The 13,801-nt window shown below is 40.8% G+C and overlaps 1 long non-coding RNA gene across 1 annotated transcript in view; it reads left to right on the forward strand.

Annotated features, from left to right (window-relative positions):
• Positions 1-12,582, forward strand: part of LOC144588384 (uncharacterized) — a 47,374-nt gene extending 34,792 nt beyond the window's left edge. The window contains exon 2 of the long non-coding RNA XR_013543918.1: positions 1-12,582. This exon is cut by the window's left edge and continues 22,096 nt beyond it. This is a non-coding gene — a long non-coding RNA (uncharacterized LOC144588384).
• The last annotated feature ends 1,219 nt before the right edge of the window (positions 12,583-13,801 follow it).

A 13,801-nucleotide genomic window follows, 5' to 3' on the forward strand; every position in this document is an offset into this window, starting at 1 on the left:
ATATTATTTTTTCAAAGTAGAGTGGCTGGAAAGCAGCAAAGCCAGAATTGGCATTAGCAATCTTTCTGATGCCAACAAGGAAGGAGACAATACTAGTTTTATAAGCAGTGTTGTGGTTTTAAAACTTTTGTAGGAGTATTTACGTACATATTTTAGCATTTGGTTAATATGTACACGGTGTTCTACTGTTATTCCTTCATATCATGGCCAGGGCAAAGATTGAAACACTGGGCTGAAAGGGGATTCAGCTTTACCACCATCCACTGAAATTCCTTAGTATTTTTTTCACAATATTTATGGGTTTTGATGAGTTCACAGAATGATTCCCATATGAAAAAACATTACAGGGACAGAAACAAATGAAGGGTAATGTGAAGAAAAAAGAGAAAAAAATGACTGTATGAAAGGAGGTAGGTTGGGTAAGTGATGGAAAGGGGGAGGGAAATAAATATTGAAACTTTTTAAGTGATGTGCTCTTTTTTCAAAAAGGATACTGGAAATTACATGCTCAAAAGTTTTATCTTAGCACGTTAACCTACAAGCTGACCCACTTACATGCAAAAGTGATATAAAACGGAACCTCAGAGCTAAAGTAAATCTTGGTGGACAGTTCAAGCTATTTTCCTGAGTTAGCATTAGACTCCAAAATTATAAATTTCCGTTGTAATTTCAGTTTTTCAGTGACAATGTAATATTAATGCATGTCAATATGGGGGTGGGAGTGAAGGGAAAAAAACAGTTGTGGGCAAAATGTCAGCAAAGTTTACAGATAAAATACCTAGACAATAACAGTAGGAAAAGATGAAGGTAGTTGTTGTTGTTTAGTCATTTAGTCATGTCCGACTCTTCGTGACCCCATGGACCAGAGCATGCCAGACCATCCTGTCTTCCACTGCCTCCAGAGTTTGGTCAAATTCATGTTGGTAGCTTTGATTACACTGTATAGCCATCTTGTCCTCTGTCGTCCCCTTCTCCTCTTGCCGTCACACTTTCCCAACATCAGGGGCTTTTCCAGGGAGTCTTCTCTTACTTGATTGTACCTTTTTAAAAAATCCCAATGCTGTTTAGTGTATGGGCATTCTAAGATAACATATGATGCCTTAGAGCAGTCTAGAGTTTACAGAGTAGTTAATAATCATCATCATATGCAATCAAGTAAATTCTGATTTACGGTGAACCTTTTTTTTAAGGGTTTGCCTGGTAGAGAACACTCAGAAGTGGTTTACTATTACCTTCTTCTTCTCTTCTCATGAGATGGCCAAAGTATTGGAGCCTCAGTGTCATGCACCCTCAGTGTCCCTAGTTTGTTTCCCTCAAACCCAGGTCCACCTTTGGACACGACTTGCTTATTTCTCCTTTCACCAACTGCCACCAGTGGATCTTTATCCACACTTTACCAGTAATGTTGCATAGACACGTGTTGTCAAATATAAATGATTATTTATTATTTGGCTGTTGAATCACATAAGTAGGTTTATAGATGTTTTATTGTGTTGCATTCAACTTGGATATTAAACACGTTTATTTGTATTACTTCACATCAATCACTGGAATAAGATCTGATGACTATCTATTTTATTATACTTCTATCCTTTAACTATTCTTTAACACATCAACCAACTGCACCGAGTTTCCAGTCTCTCTCATCAACCTTCAAAACCTCCTCTCTCCTTCTCTCTCTGTCTCCAACTGTCCCCCTGACTCCGCTCTCCTGTCCTATCATTGGCTCTCACTCTAGAGCTTCACATGACTGACAGGTGGGAGATGGGCATTCCGCCATACTCAGCTTCAGAATCTGTCCTTCCAGTGAGGACTCAGGGTTGATTTCCATTAGAATGGATAGGTTTGTTCTTGCAGTCCAGGGGACTCTCAAGAGTCTCCTCCACCACCACAATTCAAAAGCATCAATTCTTCGGCTGTCAGCTTTCTTTATGGTCCAGCTCTCGCTTCCATACATCACTACAGGAAAAACCGTATCTTTGACTACGTAGACATTTGTCAGCAATGTGATGTCTCTGCTTTTTAAGATGCTGTTGAGGTTTGTCATTGCTTTCCTCCCAAGAAACAGGCAACTTTTAATTTCAGGGCTCCTGTCACCATCTGTAGTGATCATAGAGCTCACATAATATACAATCTGTCACTGCCTCCATATCTTTTCCTTCTATTTGACAGGAACTGAGGGGACTCAGTGGCCATGATCTTAGTTTTTTTTTATGTTGAGCTTCAGACGATTTTTTGCACTCTCCTCTTTCACCCTCATTAAGAGGTTCTTTAATTCCTCCTCACTATCTGCCATCAGAGCGGTATCATCTGCATATTGGAGGTTGTTGATATTTCGCTGGGCAGTCTTAATTCAGCTTGGGATTCATCAAGTCCTACCTTTTGCATGATGTATTCTGCATATAAGTTAAATAAGCAGGGAGACAATATACAGCCTTGTACTCCTTTCCCAGTTTTGAACCAATCAGTTGTTCCATATCCAGTTCTAAGTGTTGCTTCCTGTCCCACATTTAGATTTCTCAGGAGATATATAAGCTTGTCAGGCACTGCCATTTCTTGAAGGACTTGCCATAGTTTCTTGTGGTCCATGCAGTCAAAGGCCTTTGCATAGTTAATGAAGCAGAAGTAGATGTTTTTTCAGGAACTCTCTGGCATTCTCTATAATCCAGCACATGTTAGCAATTTGGTCTCTAGTTCCTCTGCCCCTTCGAAATCCAGCTTGTACTTCTGGGAGTTCTCGGTGCACATACTGCTGAAGCCTACCTTGTAGGATTTTGAGTATAACCTCGCTAGCGTGTGAAATGAGTGCAATTGTATGGTAGTTAGAGCACTCTTTGGTGCTGCCTTTCTTTGGGATTGGGATATAGACTGATTTTTCCCAATCCTCTGGCCACTGTTGAGTTTTCCAAGCTTGCTGGCATATGGAGTGCAGCACCTCAACAGCATCATCTTTTTTTAAATAATTCAACTGGAATGCCATCACCTCCACTGGCCTTGCTGTTAGCCATGCTTTCTAAGGCCCACTTGACTTCACTCTCCAGGATGTCTGGCTCAAGGTCAGCAATCACATTATCTGGGTTGTCTGGGATATCCAAATCTTTCTGGTATAATTCCTCTGTGTATTCTTGCCACGTCTTCTTGATGTCTTCTGCTTCTGTGAGGTCCTTGCCATTTTTGTCCTTTATTATGTCCATCTTTGCACAAAATGTTCCTTTAATATCTCCAGTTTTCTTGAACAGATCTCTGGTTTTTCCCTTTCTATTATTTTCCTCTATTTCTTTGCACTGTTCATTTAAGAAGAACCTCTTGTTTCTCCTTGCTATTTATTGGAAGTCTGCATTCAATTTTCTGTAACTTTCCCTATCTCCCTTGCATTTTGTTTCCCTCCTCTTCTCTGCTATTTGTAAGGCCTCGTTGGACAGCCACTTTGCTTTTTTTGCATTTCCTTTTCTTTGGGATGGCTTTTGTTGCTCCCTCCTGTACAATATTACGAGCCTCTATCCAAAGTTCTTCAGGCACTCTGTCCACCAGATCTAGTTCCTTAAATCTGTTCCTCACTTCCATTGTGTATTCATAAGGGATTTGGTTTAGATTATACCTGACTAGCCCAGTGGTTTTTCCTACTTTCTTCAGTTTAAGCTTGAGTTTTGCTATGAGAAGCTGATGATCAGAGCTACAATCAGCTGCAGGTCTTGTTTTTGCTGACTGTATAGAGCTTCTCCATCTTTGGCTGCAGAGAATATAATCAATCTGATTTCGGTATTGCCCATCTGGTGATGTCCATGTGTAGAGTCGCCTCTTTTGTTGTGGGAAAAGAGTGTTTGTGATGACCATTAGCCTTTGCTTTGTTTTGAACTCCAAGGCCAAACTTACTTGTTGTTCCTTTTATTTCTTGACTCCCTACTTTAGCACTCCAGTCCCCTATAATGACAAGAATATCTTTCTTTGGTGTAAGTTCTAGAAGGTGTTGTAAGTCTTCATGGAATTGGTCAATTTCAGCCTCTTCAGCATTGGTGGTTGGTGCATAAACTTGGATGACTGTGATGTTGAAAGGTCTGCCTTGGATTCGTATTGAAATCATTCTATCATTTTTGAGATTGTATCCCAATACAGCTTTTCCCACTCTTTTGTTGACTATGAAAGCTATTCCATTCCTTCTACGGGATTCTTGCCCACAATAGTAGATATGATAATCATCTGAATTGAATTTGCCCATTCCCGTCCATTTTAGTTCACTGACGCCCAGGGTGTCAATGTTTATTCTTGCCATTTCCTGTTTTACCACATCCAGCTTACCAAGGTTCATAGATCTTACATTCCAGGTTCCAACACAGTATTTTTCTTTGCAGCATTGGACTTTCCTTTCACTTCCAGGCACGTCCACAGCTGAGAGTCCTTTCGGCTTTGGCCCAACAACTTCATTAGCTCTGGAGCTACTTGTACTTGTCCTCCACTCTTCCTCAGTAGCATGTTGGATGCCTTCCAACCTGAGGGGCTCATCTTCCAGTGTCATATCTTATAGCCTTTTGTTTCTGTTCATGGAGTTTTCTTGGCAAAGATACTGGAGTGGCATTGCCAGTTCCTTCTCCAGGTAGATCGCGTTTAGTCAGAACTCTCCACTATGACCTGTCCATTTTGGTGTCCCTGTACGGCATAGCCCATAGCTTCTCTGAATTACTCAAGCCCCTTTGCCACGACAAGGCAGCAATACATGAAGGGGATGAAGGTAATAGGGAAAGAAGAATATTGAATAATTTTATCATAAAAAAATTCATTAGAATACGGAGAAATTAAATTGTGATGCACATGGTCACATAATTATCAGAATAAGGGTGGCCCATGGACTCTCTCTGCCTGATAGGAAGCAAAGATGGGATATGTTCTATCCACAGCTTTGAGTATGCTTTCTTCCAAATACAGTAATAGTACCACTAACCAGAGGAGGTGGTGGTCCAAAAAAAAAAAAAAACCAGTTTAAATGCTACAAAGGAAGTCCCATATGACTAAAGAGACCACATTTTAGGGGTGAAATTGTGAGGTCATTCATTCATCCATTTATCCATTCATCCATCTTACTCATCTTTTAGTACAGGGATTCATGGCAGTATCCAAGTGGAAGAAGTGGATAAGGGCTATGGGGCCAAGACAAGGAGTAAAGATATATGGATGTGAAGTTATCAGTCAAAATATGTAAGACTGTATAGATTGTGTAGAAATTACATATTGCAGTACCTGTTTACCCGTGTAGTTGTTAAGGCAAATTCCTTAACTTTCCATTTCCAAGGGAATTTGTAGGTGCCTTAACATTTTTTTTCTGCAACAGCTTTGAGCCTACAATATAATATTTTATATACCTTTCGCTTATATTTTGCAAAAGTGCACTCCCCAGCCTCATTTTGTAAATTCAATAGACAGTTTAATCATTCATGAAACATGTCACAGGTGCAATTTCTTTCTGTTTCTGAATTTTTCTCTTCTTTTATTTTTTTAAACTACAATATATATTTATTCGTGAAGGCTTTCACGGCTGGGATCTAATGGTTGTTCTGGGTTTTTCGGGCTCTTTGGCCGTGTTCTGAACATGTTGGTCTGTGTGCATTAAAAAGAGGCCCAAGTACTGTATATAGTTATCACTCTTTTATTATTTGACATGCCCAAGAAGCTACAAAACCCTTCTTTGAAGTTATTTGTAGTTACCATTTAAAAACCACCAATGATAGATACATTTTCTTGAAGTCTCCCATGTCTGCCTTTTAAGAAAAGCACAATTCTCTGTGTTAATCAACCTGAACAGTAGTTAAGTTGCTGCAGTCTAGGCAGGGGAGGGGGGGCGGAGAAGGAGTGCTGAGATGTTGGAATGATGCTTGATTCAGCTATCACATCCTGCCTGTGCACTATTCTCATACCCTTTACTAATCCATCACAAAGAATCAGGCAATGAAGACACTGGGAGTTCTTAAGACCTCTTTTGAAAGAGATTAAACAGACTCCACATTGGATTAGACGCCTGACACTTTTAGTTTCCGTTACATTTTGTATACCCCCACAGTGCACAAACCTGTTCCAAACAATGTATTCTAATGCAGATTTCCTTGACTCTCTCTAGGATTTCAGGGTATGTAAGTCCAGCACTGCAGGAAATTCTATTATTAAGCTATCTTCACATCTCAGGAGCAGTGTGCGTTGCCAAACAGCCAACTCAAGAAGACTGGGTTCTAACAGGGATGAAGCGGGCAGAGCTTTGGCTTAATGAAAAGGCCAACTTTCATGTCAGGATCTTAGTGAGAGGGGCCCCTCGTGAAGTGTTTGAGACTTCCAAAGCATTCCATGATTATATACAGAAGCACACTTGAGTGAAAGAAAAGAGAAACAGAAGAACCTCACACTGGAGCGCACACACTGATTAAAGTGGTGGGACTGGCAAACTGCTACTTGAGATCAAGATTAGGTAAGACAAATAATATATAGCAGGCAGTAAAGTGAGCCTACAAAAATATTCCACTCCTCAGCTAACTTTTTCCCCATCCCCAATTTAGAAAAAAAAGAGGCTCAATAATATTTCCAATGAAAATACATATTTTCCACCCTCCTTACCATATCTCACAGAGGGGGGAAAAGCCCAGTCATAGGAAATCATTTGAAAACATGAAGCCGCTATTAAAACTACTATGCAGGAAAATTACGCTCACAAGAAACCCTGCCTCTCCTGCATACTAAAAAGAAGTATGAAGAATTTCTTCTTTCAGCTCAATAATCACAGGAGTTATATTGAGGGAGGTCTGCCATTGGCACAGTTTTTCAGTATCTTGTTTTTATTGGCAGTAAAGATGCAAAGGGCTTACAGTGGGAAGAAAAGAGCTTTTTGTTTGGGGTCTTTTGTTTGTTTGTTTTGCCAAGGCTTGTGTTGCTAGCCCTTGAAGGGGAGCCATTTGCAGGCATTAAAAGGATGTAGCTGCCATGGGAGAAATCCCAAAGTTCCAGGTTTAGTTTGGGACTTTTTAGAAAAAGCTCTAAAATATATTATATGTTTAAATAAGGCCTGAACGATGAATAAGTGGATTCCAGCAGATGCTGAAATGACTAGACTGAGGTTATTGTTTTTAGGGCATATTATACAAAGACAAAAGTTACAGGAAAATACAACACTAATAGGAAAACTGAAAGTACTAGGAAAAGAGGAAGACCAAACATGACATAGATTGACCTAGAAAAAGAGGCTGCAGCCATTACTCTGCAAAACCTGCTCATGATAGGAGATTTCCGTAGGTTTGCTGTAATTAACCCACAAACAAATAAGAATTGCTCCATTCACATGCAGCCTGAGAACAATTCTAGTAGTTTCTGCTCCTGTTTGAAAAACTGGTCAGAAGATTGTTCAAGGATGGCTACAAATCACAATTCCAGTCCCTTCTGGAACTTATACTTGAAATTAGGATGTGATCAGATAGGGGAATAGCTCACATTTTGCAACATTTGTGACACAGCGATTCGCAAAACAGTTATTCCAATGGGTGATTTTCGCTGGACGATGATTTGGTCCATGCTTCATGTACCGATTTTTCGCAAGACGGCGATTTTTACAGCTGATCGGTGGCTTCGCAAAATGGCTTCCCTAGGTTTTCAGAACCAATGCTTTGCAGGACAGCCATTTTAACAGCTGATTGGCACTTCGCAAAATGGCTGCCCTATGGGTGATCTTCGCAAAACAACAATTTTCCCCATTGGAATGTATTAAACGGGTTTCAATGCATTCCAATGGGGAAACGGTTTTCGCAAGACGATGATTTCGCTAAACAGTGATTTCTATGGAACGGATTATCATCGTCATGCAGGGCACCACTGTATTAAAATGAACTGTTCAAAAGCTGGTTATGTGACTCAGTAAATACAAGCTGAAACACAACCTTTCTGTCCTCTGAATCTTAGCTTCCCACATACTGCTCTTTACCCCCATACTGCTGTTTACCTCTCACTGCAAGCACACCTGTTCACACTTCACCTCACAGTAAACCTTCCCGTCTGCTCTCTGTGTGCTTCCATACCTCAAAAGGTGTCAGGTTCTCATATTTATTTAGCACTACATATCCGACATTCCCAAATGTTGTTCACAGTAGCTTTCAAGCAGACATATATGAAATATGTAAGATTGAAGCATTTTTAAAATACCGTGTTTCCCCAAAAATAAGACAGGATCTTATATTAATTTTTGCTCCAAAAAACACATTAGGGCATATTTTCAGGGGACATTTTCATTTTTTTCATGTACAACAATCTACATTTATTCAAATATAGTCATGTCTTCTTCTGGTTGCTGCACAACGATGGAGGGTGGGGTTTCACTTAACTGGGGCTTATTTTGGGGGGTACGGCTTATATTACAAACATCTTGAAAAATCATACTAGGGCTTATTTCAGGTTAGGTCTTATTTTCAGGGAAACAGGGTACCATAACGCCCAGTAGTTGTTTCTAAATGAATAATAAGCTGAAAATGGAGGGAACATCTAACTTGGTTGAGTTACAAGCTAATTTCTTTTACACCTTTCACAGGTTGGGTTGTAAATAGCTGAAAGCTACTATCAGGTCCTGTAGAGCAGTGGTCCCCAACCTTGGGCCTCCAGATGTTCTTGGACTTCAACTCCCAGAAATCCTGGCCAGCAGAGGGAATTGTAGTCCAAGAACATCTGGAGGCCCAAGGTTGGGGACCACTGCTGTAGAGTACAAAGAGCAGAGCCTGGAAAGTTACTTTTTTTGCATTACAAGTCCTAAAATCTCTCAGCCAGCATAAGAAGTTACAGGAGATGCAGTCCAAAAAAAGTAACTTTCCAAGCTCTGACATTCCTAGGACCATTTTTTAAACCACTCCAAGATTTATTGCAATCAGATCCATAAACATTCTTTTGGGCACAGTGAGGCTTAGGTCTGCCAGACGTGAAGGAATCTACAAAATATTGCATTCTGGAGGAGCAACAGTGTGAGGCAGTATTTTGCTGACCTATGTCAGTTTGTACCACAAAGATCCTATCAAATTCCCACTTCTAGTTTGCCTAAGCAAGCTAAAGGTCTACCATTTTGCCAATCTCCTCAATTAATAATTGTTTTTTTTTAAAAAAAAAAAAACCTCTAAAGCAAACATCTTTGAAAGAACATGAACAGAACTTTTGTAACCTTTTCCATCTCTTCCAGACTATATCTTGCATTGTAAAAACACCAGCCTTATGACATGTTCTCAGTTGCTCAGTCTGGCTGGAGCCAATGAAAACAAGAAGAGGGGGAACTTATTGCTAAAGCTTGCGTTATTGCTAAAGATTTGACCAAAGCCATGGCACAGCCACTTGCGTACACAAGCAAGTAAAAAAAAAAAAAAAAGAATTCCAGGGTGCTACATAGGCAAAGAGAGGCTTACCGGCTAGCTTTGAGTTGTTCATAGGCCACTCGTTTCCATTTAAATCTGCATACCTGAAGCACCAGTCCAGTTATTTTCCAGGACTCATTGATCATTTCATCTTACATCAACCTGTGATGCACCTCCTTGAACAGGTAAAGAAAACCCTGAAGGTAAAGCAATGCAATGATCTAATGCAGAGCAAGTAGTTCAAAGGGCAGTTTTCTTGTGGCTGTTTAAAAGACTGTTTTGAATGGTAAGGATATTATCCAAAATTGTGAGCAAGAAGAATTTTGAAATTTTTTTTTAACTGGTGGTTAAATGAATTCAAAGAAGATACCCTCTCCTGTCTTGGGTGCGTGGGTTGGGGGTAAAATGCCCACCCAGGTGTTATACAAAAACAGAGAAATTCACTCAAAGCTTTAATTATACCACTGTTATTTTACAGGTTTTCAGAGTACTTCCATGACACTTCATGGCACTGAGAGGTCACAGCTACATGTATATGATAGGCCCATGCCTTCATTTCATTCTATTTGCACAGTCAATTAACTCGATGAGCGGCGTATAAATGCAATAAATAAATAAATAAATAAATACAGCAAGGTGCGCCATCTGAGTCTTCCTTTGCTGCCCGGAGGAAGTTATAGAGAGAACAGAAATTCTTTGTTACAACATGTTCACTGGCTACATATCCATTTCTAGGCACAATTCAGGGCACTGGTTTGCATTTATAAAGTTGTAAATAGCTTGTGTCTACCCTACCTGATGGATGATATCCCCCATTTGAGCCTCTCCAGTTGATCAGGGGAGGCCTTTCTTATCCTTATAAGGACACAAGGCAGACCCTTCTCAGTTGTTCTCAAAGTTCTGTCTTTCCATGGCAAAACTAGGCTGACCTAGCACCAGCAGGCAAAGATCTTTCCATTCAGGTAGATTTTGGGTAGGTAAATGACTGCTAAGGAAGGGGTTTTAATGGGAAAAATATATTCCATATATTTTAAAATGTGTTTTTAAATTATTTTTATTCTGTAGTTTCAGTCTGTAATATCTAGCTTTTAAAAATGGTGAGTGAAATCCTATAGCTTTAGCTTAAACTGTGGGAAGCTGATGATATTATCAGCTGCAGTGGTTTTGTTTTGAAATTAAAATGTTCTGATTACTCTGGAAGGTCCCCATGGTTGGGGACCATGGAATGGGGGAATAAATGGGGGGAAGCTTTTAATTTCTAAAAATTGCTGCTAATGGGATGATTTTTCCAAAGGCCATGATTTTTGAAAATTAAATACTCCACCCCAACCCTCTTATCCTGTGCCCCCAATACCTTCCCCCACTGAAAAGGATTTAGAGATCCTTAGAGCTTTTGGGAGGAGGGACTGGAATGTTTGAAAAATTCTCACAGCTGATGACATCATCAGGCTTACACAGAGTTAAGTTAAAGCTACAGGATTTCAGTCATTGTAGTTTATTGCATTTTTTCTGTTTTATTATTATTATTTTACTTTTTTTCCTAAGCCACCTTGGAACAAAGGTTGAGTATTAACTAATTAAATAAATATTATGTGGAGATGGGTAGTCGAAGATAATGTCCCTCCCGTTCGTTGGACAATCAATTTAAAGGACACTGCTTGGCGTGGTCAACTAAAACTCCTCTGAAGAAGATAGTCCCCTGCACAAGGTAGCATAAAACCCATGTGTACATCACCACCTGTGAATATTGGTAACATGGATCTTTCACCAGGTGAGACGTAGCTTTGCAATTTGAAAGTCGAAACTGCTGTGTCTGCAGTTAGCTTGCCAAGAATGGGAGTTGTTTATTTCCCAAGGGCCACTTAAAAAAGAATGTGCTAGATTTAAAAGAAAAAAAAAAGTCTTAAGAAAGCTCCATTTCCAAAGATGCCTCATTATAATGCCTGTTTGGATCCTTGCTACAGAGAATCTTTCCATTCCATGTCCCACATAAGAACCTACAGGAATGCACCAGAGTCTTGTGCAGCTACAGAACCCAACATAGCCTAGAATCCATTCTATTAGCTTCATGATGGGGCTGAATAAGTACTCCTGTTTTCCTGCCGCATTGTATAACATACAAATGGAGATGGGTCTCAGACAGTGTCGGAATAACATAGATGCAAACTAAAATAAAGTTGTAAGTGGATAGTAAGTGGGCAAATGAACTACAAAAAAAAAAGAGCTGAAAGTAGAATTGTTTCCTTGCAATATGATTTGATTGGATGATGGCATATTATGTGTTCTGATATCCTCCCCAACCCTAATCCCTTCCTTTCCCTTCACCCCCCTTTTTTTGCCTTTTGTATCCTTAGATAAATAAAAAATTATAATTAAAAAAATATTTGGGTCCCCTGTTTCGCTTAACGATGGTTTAAACAGCCTCATGTTTGCTGTTTTTTAAATGTTTTTCTGTTATTTATAAAGTTAAAGTTTACTGTTTAAAATGTTTGAAATCATAAAGTGCACTTAATAAACCCTTTGTTAACCAAATTTGACTTTGTTCTGACTCTTTTTTAATTTGTTGTTGTATTTTTCCCCCATTGAGATGCATTGAATAGGTTTCAAGGCATTTCAATTGGGGAACCGCGTTTCACTTAGCAATGTTTCCTATGGCGATTTTTGCTTAAGGACGGCAATTTGTTCCTATTGGAATGGATTATCTGGTTTTCAATGCATTTCAATGGGAAACCGTGTTTCGCTTAGCGATGAAATCGCTTAGCAGCGATTTTTTCGGAACGAATTAACATCGCTAAACGAGGCGCCACTGTATTTTGGCCATGCATAATGATTAATGCTTATAGGCTACAGAAGACAAAGTATTCAGAAGGTTGTCTTCAAAAGTCAAATATCTGTTTGTTTGTTTGTTTGTTTATAGCATTCCCTCCCCCCGCCCCACCCCAATTCCTTTGCCAAAGAAGGCACTTGGAGTAGCTTGCATGCAGTTAGATTTTTCAAAGGCAGCCCTTGCCTAAAGGTATGCAGTTCTTAAAAGGGACATGGAGGAGGCACAGTGAGGAAAAAGCAGGGCCTGGTGGAAGAGCCCACCTTCCCACCTCATTTTTTATTTTGCATGAATGGTGAGGAGTCATCATCAGTTTTAGAAGAGGAAGCTGTTTTCGTCTGTGCAAGCATATCAGGCAGAACCCAAAGGAAAAAATAATAATTAAAAGGACAGAAGAAAAAAAAACACTGTAGTACCTTAAAGACGAACTGTTATACTTTAATGTGACCTTTAATGGACAAGTCCACTTCTTAAGATAATCAGGTATGAGTTAAAATATAGGTTCACACAATAGAATATTCATGCCCAGCTTTCAGATACAACATACCCTCTACAGGGTCTACAACATACCCTCTAATTTTTGGACCTGCTTGGGCGGGGGCGCTCTGTTTCCCTCATGCACAACTTTTCCCCTGCATGCACATGGGACTCTGCCTTCTACCCTGCCCCCCCCACACAGACAAACACTGGGATCCATCATGACTGGAACCAAAGGGGCTGCACAGAAGAGGAAAGCTGTGCGGAGGGAGGAGAGTCACACATGCAGGCACACACCTTAGAGCAGGGGTCTCAAACATGTGGCCCGGGGGCCATCTGAGGCCCGCTGGATGATAGTTTGATGCCCCTGCCTTGCCTGCACCCCCTGAAACGCCCACCCGTCCTCTGCTGTCAAGAGTAAAAAAAAGCCTCGCCTCGCTTGCTGCCTCTCCCCCAGAACAGTGCCTCTTGCACCCTCCATCCAGAACTGCAGCCTGCCAGCCAGCCCACCTGAGTGTGCCTTTTTTTGAGGGGGGGCCCTCAGAGGAAGGTTGCTGGACCTCCGTGTGCGTGTGTGCGTGCGTGCACCTGTGGGGCCCCCACCCTGTTCTTTTTAATTTCGCAGGTATCAATGGGGGATTTTCTCCTTTGGCAAGGTGATTCTGTGAGGCTTTTTAAAAAATTATGTCATGCCGTCCTACCCCCCTGCTAGGCGGTCGCCGGTGCTCCCTCCCTTCTCTGCTTCTTCGACCTGCTGGTGATGGTGGTGGTAGTGAAGAAGGAGCTGGAGGGGGTCCTGGCCGGCAACGAGGGCTCGCACCCCCCCTCCTCGGAGCCCCAGCCAGGCTAAGGAAACTCCTGGGCGGCTTCCTCAGGCTCTTGCTCCACTTGGTGGAAAATCTGATGTGGCCCAGCTTCACCCAGACTCTGCCTCCAGTGGCCCCCAGGTAATTTGAGTTTGAGACCCCTGCCTTAGAGGGATCCTTGGTGGTGTATGGTTGCAATTCACATGTGCAATATTTGTTTACATATATTCGATGTTCAATTCTTTTGAAGTCTGGTTTTGTAAACGTGTTGTAAGCAAGAGACAGAAAACAGAAAATAAAGCAAGAGTGGAAAAGGGGGGTTGGGGAGTTGTGATACCGTA

Source organism: Pogona vitticeps, chromosome 3 (assembly GCF_051106095.1).
Source record: "Pogona vitticeps strain Pit_001003342236 chromosome 3, PviZW2.1, whole genome shotgun sequence".
In the NCBI taxonomy this organism is placed as follows: domain Eukaryota; kingdom Metazoa; phylum Chordata; class Lepidosauria; order Squamata; family Agamidae; genus Pogona; species Pogona vitticeps.